Genomic DNA, 6,968 nt, shown 5'->3' with positions numbered 1-6,968 from the left:
CAAGCCCGAGAGGTGGGGGTGCCAGGGCCCACAGCAGCTGGCCACTCGGAGGATCAGCCCTTGGTAGTAGGGTGGCAGGTACCAGTGAGTCAGAAGCTGGCCCCAGGGAAGCTGGGGTCCTGGCCGGGAGTGGACCGGTGACTTCGGCCTCAGATGGAGTCCTGGGGCCCAGTTAGAGCTGACTGTGGGTGGGGAGGGTTCTGCTGGCGAGACAGAGGTGGCTGGCAGCGTACTCGGGCGGGGCCCCTGTGGGCTTCGGCAGAACTTCTGTCAGCAGCCAAGACCCCAGGCAGGGTCTCAGGCAGCAAGGACCCAGCCCACCCACAGCTGAAATTCAGGGTCCCAGGCCCAGGCCTAAGGGAGTGCCGGGGTCACAGGCAGGCTCAGGTCCTGACGCTTGGCACGTGGAGGCGGCAGGGACTGCTCACAGGGGTCTGGTGTCTGGGTTCAAGCGGCTGTGAGCCCACGCCATGGCCAGCTCAGCCCTCTCCCTGGCGGGGTACTCCGGGGTTCCCCCTTGGTCTGCTGCTGCTTCTGACCCCCACTCTGGGATGGGTCATCTCACCCTCTGATATCAAGGCCTCCTGCGGCTGTGGTCTGGGTGTGGCCCCCAGTCCCCGAAGGCTGGGAGGAATGTGGGGCTCAAGCATCCTTGTGTCAACATGTTGCCTGAGGGGCTCCCATGGCCTCTCTCAGGGAGTGGTGGAGGGACTGCAGTGCAGTTCCTTTGTGACCTTGGGTGGAAGGGCTTCCTCCCCTCCCCTCGCTCAGTCCTGCTCTTGCCCTCTTATCACTGTCTGCTTTCTGACTGTCCCTCACCACAGAACAGGTTCCAGACCACTCACTTCCATCTGCAGGGGCTAGCCCAGGATGTGGTCCAGTTGTGGAGTGGTGATCCCCTGGCACAGCCCCTTGGAAACTGCAGGATCTGTTGTCCCCAGCCTGGCCCCACTGTCCTGTGTCTGCTGGTTTGGGGACTCGGAGGTACCTCCTGAGGGCTGGATATATTCTGGTGGGACCTGATACCAGGGCAGTGGCAGAGCTGGATGCAGGGATTCCTGGGTCCCAACTTTGTGCCTGCCCTGCTAGATGTGTTTGTACAAACATCTTTCAAACAGCCGTCCCAGGCAGCACCGTGCAGGGCTGGGGGCATAGGCTTTGGAGCCTGATGGCCCTGGGCTTGGATCCTGCCCTCCTCCCCCTCTTCCCCAACTGCTGTGTGAAACTGGATGAATCACTAATGTGAATGTGAGCCTCAGTTGCCATTCTGTAAAATGGGTCAAAATGCACCCACCTCCCAGGGGCTGGGGAGACATTAAGGAGCCAGGGCAACATGGTCCCCATGTCTCCCTGGGCAGTTTCTGCCTCGCTCTGCACCAGGTTCTTCCTCTCCTCACGGTCTCCAGAAGGAGCTCTTCTCTCCAAGGCACTGGTGAGAAAGCTTGACTTCACTGAAGCTGTAGGGCGCCCGACAGGGTGCCAATGCCCCCAACGTGAACATGTGCTTCAAACCCCCTATTTGCCCATTTCTTCTCCCCAGTCTTTCCTTCTCCTGCTGCCCATGTGAGATCCCTTCTCTCTATTCTCCATCAAGTTTCGGGGTCAGACACCCCAGTGTCTCCCTGCCGCCCCCCACTCCTCCTTCTCTCACCCTTCCCGTCTCTCTGCAGCTCTTCCCACACATCATGGCCATGATGGATGCTCTCGGGCCCAGAACACCCAGAAGATGGGGCCTGGGGGCCAAGAAGGGGTTCACAATGACTGCTGGAAAGCACAGCCCAGGACTGTGGCGTCGAGGCAGGCATCCTGTGTGGGATTGGGTGGAGCGGGTCCTTAATGAGGCAGCTCGTGTTTGCTTGGCATCTTGGTACTTCCTCTATTCTTGGCTATGATATTCACTGAGGAGGCCAAGGGCCCACGGGTGGCCTATTGGGGTGCGTGGGGGCTGGCTTGAGGCAGGCCAGCTGGACTCGGGCTGGACGGGGTGTCAGGGGAACTCCTGGAAGGTTCTCCAGACAGTGGTTTTGAGAGCAACATGTATTAACATGCCTGGCAAGTGGAAGTCTCTTGGTGCATGATGGCTTCTTCCCCATTCCCCGCTAAGAGCGTGTGGGTGTGGAGGGGCAGCAGGGGGAGAGTCTGGTGCAGAGGACACCAGGCAAAGACATTCCTGGCACGAGAAGTGACATGCTAGGAACCTTCACCATCTTTAAAGCTTCCTGACTCAGAACTGGTAGGCTGAGTAATGGCTCCCTGCAGGTGTCCAGGTCGTCATCCCCAGACCCTGTGAATATGCTACCTTACATGGCAAAGAGACTTTGCAGATGGGATTCAGCTAAAGATCTTGCAATGGGGAGACTATTCTGGATGATCTGTGGGCAGCTGTGCCCATGATTGACCACTCGCAGGGGTGATCCATGTGGGGTGAACAGGGGCTTGGGGGACACAGAAGGGGGCACCTTGTCAGCTTGGGGTTGGGCCTGCTGGCACTTGGTTTATGAGGTTAATCATTTAGATGAAGAAGAGAGAAATGGAAGGCATTGGGGGGGGGTTCTCATTTCAATGCAAACGGCACCCAGGACAACGAGAGCTAACAGTTTCCATTAAAGGACTGCCAGGCCCAGGTGGGATGCATAGGTGGGAAGTCCAGGTGAGATATCCAGGTGGCATGATCAGGTGGGATGCCCAGGTGAAGCAGGTGTGATGGTCACAGCCCCTAGGTTAAGAGGGGTATCCAGACTCCCGCGGGCCGTAACAACCTCCAGCCAGCTGGGAGTGTCTGGGATCATTGAGATCCCAGAAAGGGAATCCCTGTGTAAACATATTTTATGGCTTATCCATGGTACCCTGGCTACAGATGTGGCACTCAGGGGTAAAGGGAAGCTGCTGGTATTTGAAGCTTTGGGTGACTTCCAGAGAGGAGGATAAGGTGACAAGTCTCACCTGACAAACATTGAAATGTGTCTCCATGGGGCTCCTGGGTGGCTCAGTTGGTTGGGCGACTGCCTTAGGCTCAGGTCATGATCCTGGAGTCCCTGGATCGAGTCCCGCATCGGGCTCCCTGCTCGGCAGGGAGTCTGCTTCTCCCTCTGACCCTCCCCCCTCTCATGTGCTCTCTCTCTCTCATTCTCTCTCTCAAATAAAATCTTAAAAAAAAAAAAAGAAAAGAAAAGAAATGTATCTCCACTCTGACAATGCCAGGGAGGTTCTGACCACATGGAAAGCAGGGGTCGGTCCTGCTGATGAAAGCGTGCTTTTAGGAGGAGACAGAAGCTTGTAGACTGCAGAGATAGGCTGGGGAGGGTTCTGAAGAGAGAACCTAGAAAGTGCAAAGGCTCAGGGCCAGTGGGAGTGCAGTGTGTTGGTGGTGTGGGCTCGTGGGGGAAAGGGGGCCCATGGGCTGTTGGACACCTGGTGGGGGGATGGATGCTGGGAGATGGGGCCAGGGTGGGAGGCAGGCCACTAAGACGGTATTGCTCTGGGTACCTACGGCTGGACAATTAGGGAGTGTGGCTCAGTTGTCCTGAGGGAGAGGCTGGCCCCTTCTGCCAGAGCCCGGGGTGCGGCACGCAGGGTTGGGCTGCCTTCACCTGAGTCCTCAATGGAAGGGAGTTGCCCCGGCCATAGGCTGGGCATCCCACGCCAGCAGGGACTTGTGCTTTTGTCAAAAGGACCTCTTGGGCAGGGCTTGTGGGGGTTGCTAGAGACAACCAGCGCTGGACAGTAGTTAAAAAAATAGATTTTATTCAGGAACTATTGCAATTGGGGAAAAGAGATCTTAGTATAGAGAAGTGAGCTCAGTTCCAAGTGCCACATGGACAAGTGGGATTTACCACCAAGGAGCGGGGTGGGGGTCAGTGGATGGAACGTTATGGAGAAGAAGCCTCAGGGTAGGGGAGTTCTGCTAAAACCAACTTGACAGGATTCTGCTGAAGGCAGGCCAGGGTGAGCAGATACCAAGGGAAGGGCATCAAGAATTTGATCAGATAGGGGTGCCTGGGTGGCTCAGTTGTTAAGCGTCTGCCTTCGGCTCAGGTCATGATCACAGGGTCCTGGGATCGAGCCCCGCATCGGGCTCCCTGCTCAGTGGGAAGCCTGCTTCTCCCTCTCGCACTTCTCTGCTTGTTTTCCCTCTCTCGCTGTCTCTCTCTCTGTCAAATAAAAAAAAAAAAAAGAATTTGATCAGATATTGAGGGTGATCAGATACCAAGGGTGTGGGATTCCCACTGAACTGACTCAGCAAGACTCTTTGTGCAACTGAGCGGTGCAGGCCAGACAAGGACAGATGGACAAGGACAAGGACAGGTCCAGGCCCTGAGGGCTTAGGGGAGACTGACTAGAGTTTGGTCAAGGACAGAGACTGTCAGGGCCCAGCCTGGGCAATTCTTCCACCCCAGAGAAGACACAGATTGGGAGCCAGTTACCTTCTCCATAGGTGGGAGTTGGGGGAGGCTGGTCACTCTGGGGGTAGTTGGGGAGCAGAAGAAGCCCAGAACCTTCTTGGAGCACGTGCTCCCAGAGTTCCAATGAGGGGGGAAAGAAGGGCTCCTGAAGGGGAGCCTGTGGACCAGAGCAGTCCTCGCTCTCAGCTCTGCCCAGGTTTGCTCTTCACCCATCAAAGCGCAGAAGGAAGCAACCCACTCTGGTTCCTGTGGCTGATGAAAGTCACCATATTGCCTTCCGTTTTCCCAAGGCCATCACCATCAGTGCTTTGACTGGTGGTGTATTTGTGACAAAAAGAGTTTTGATTGTGTATTTGTGCTTTTCTTGATTTGTTTAACGAGCAGTTCCGAGGTATGTGCCTTGTAAATGCGAATCAAATGTGGTTCCTGTCTCTTAGGAAGTCATTGGCGGGTCGGGGAAGGGTGTGCGAACAGTGAATGCTCACCAAAGCTGTTAACCCTGAACTCTGCAGATGCCAGTCGTTCTTAGCAAATACAGAGCACTTTGCAGCAGCTTAATACCACTTCAGGAGAGCTCTTGCTGTTCTTCCACGGATGAAACGGTTGAGGGGCAGCGAAGTCACGTGACCATGACTGCATCCCTCATTGGCGGCTGAATCAGGATTCCAACTCCGATCTCTCCGACTGCAGAGGCCACACCTGTAGCATCTACCTCCCCGCTCCAGAGCCTGAAACTAGAAGTTGTGGTATCCAGGAGTTCTCCAGGGGTCCACGGGGAGGGCAGCCCAGGCAGAGGACCCGAGCAAAGCACAGAGGTGGAGCTACGTGGCCTGGGCTGGGGGCGGGGGCTGAATGAGCGTGAGGGAGTGGAGGCTGGGAGGCTGACCAGGGCCTCTCTAGTTGTCCTAGGTCTTGGTTCAAAACCAGGGCCTGGAGCTGAACAGGAGCCTGAGGTTGCAACAACAGTACCACATCATCGTTGAAAACCCCTCGCTTGCTGTCCTCAGCATCAGCGTCAGGGAGAGGGAGGAAGAGTGCAACAATTCCGAATCCCACACATCTGTCTGACAGCTGCGTCCCTGGGCAAGTGACTAGCTCTCTACAGCTTCGAGTTCCTCCTTTGTGAAGACGTGACAGTTAAGGGAGATAATATACATAAAGCACTGTATCTGTTAGACCTCTTTGCCTTTGAGCCATGGAAACGTTGATAAACTTAAGTAGGAATTTCACTCACAGAGTCATCAGGGAGATGCGGGAACTGGGCCTTGGCCCCAGGTCGGAACCAAGGCACCTACGGAAGGGAACCTGGGGAATGGCCTCATTCATGAGTGGTCTGGTCAGGATGTAGAGACACTAGAAGAAGTGACTGGAGAAACGCCAACCCCTTCCAGCCCTGATTCTGTGACCCAGATCCAGATTCCAGGGGGAGGCATGTGACAGGCCACTTCCTGATGAGGGTTGGCCTGGAAGCTGCTTTTCGAGCCAGGAGACTGGAGATAATGGGGAGAAACAGGGTGTGGTTAGCAAGGGAAAGTGGACACACTGTCCACTGCTGGTGGAGGGTCAGGCACTCTATCCTGTCTCCTCTCCTCTCTCTTCTCCTGCCTCTTCTTCCCACTTCTCCTTCCCCTTCCCTCTTTCTCGTCCTTCTCTCCCCAAATCCCCAGGACGATGGGTTCTCATCCACTTTCATCTAGACCGTAGCCGCTGTCCTACCTCTTCTCTCTCCCCTCTGGCAGCTCACCCACACATCCTCTAGTTTTATTTCTAAGACATAAATATTGGCTTGTTACTTCCCTGCTAAAAAGGCTCCAAAGGCTTTTCAACAATGCAGGACAAATCTCAGAATTCTGGATCATGTCTGCTTTTCTGCTGTGAACCACTTTACCCCACACTACTCCTCTCTGATCTCATCATCTTTCCAGTATTCTAAGTCCTGGTGTTCTCTCTTCCTGACATGCACCAACCCAAACCTAGAGAACTCCTGCTTATCCTTTAGATCCATCCCAAATGGTTGTTGGCCCACATGTATTACAGAAAAATGTCATACAAATGACAACTAACCAATGACACATGCATGATCGGTACAGATGTGAATGATCTGGGCAGCTAACCCAGATGTCATTACACACCTGGGACCGAGGGCCTGCCCAAGATGATGTGCCGGGTGATGAAGGGAGTTCTCAGGTAGGCAGAGGGCTGCCCCTCTGTGCAATTCTAGGTTTGGCCTCATGGTGTCGCCATTAGCCGCCTGGTGCTTTCACAAATTATAGGTTTTTTGTCGTCTTCCTGCCTTGGGGCAGATGACCTGGCTAAGGAACCTGTGTGGACCCCCCCCCCCGCAACTCTGGGGTGTCAAACACCTCATGCTGTTTCCCCATCCGAGGACTGAGAGGCACTCCTGGTTTTCACATATTCTCCCTTGGTGTGCTTCTAATAGGTCCATTCCACAGGTCATAGCTGCTTTGGCCATGGCTCAGAGTAGGGACCTTTATACCAACCTGCCTTCTCTTCTCAGCCTCCTCTGACTCCCCTGCACAGTTAGTGCTTCTGTCTTCTGGGATC

The sequence above is a fragment of the Leptonychotes weddellii genome, chromosome 6 (assembly GCF_054177405.1).
Source record: "Leptonychotes weddellii isolate Sample4059 chromosome 6, ASM5417740v2, whole genome shotgun sequence".
Classification (NCBI taxonomy): domain Eukaryota; kingdom Metazoa; phylum Chordata; class Mammalia; order Carnivora; family Phocidae; genus Leptonychotes; species Leptonychotes weddellii.
The sequence above is the reverse complement of the archived record's forward strand: the minus strand, read 5'-3'. Positions refer to the sequence as shown.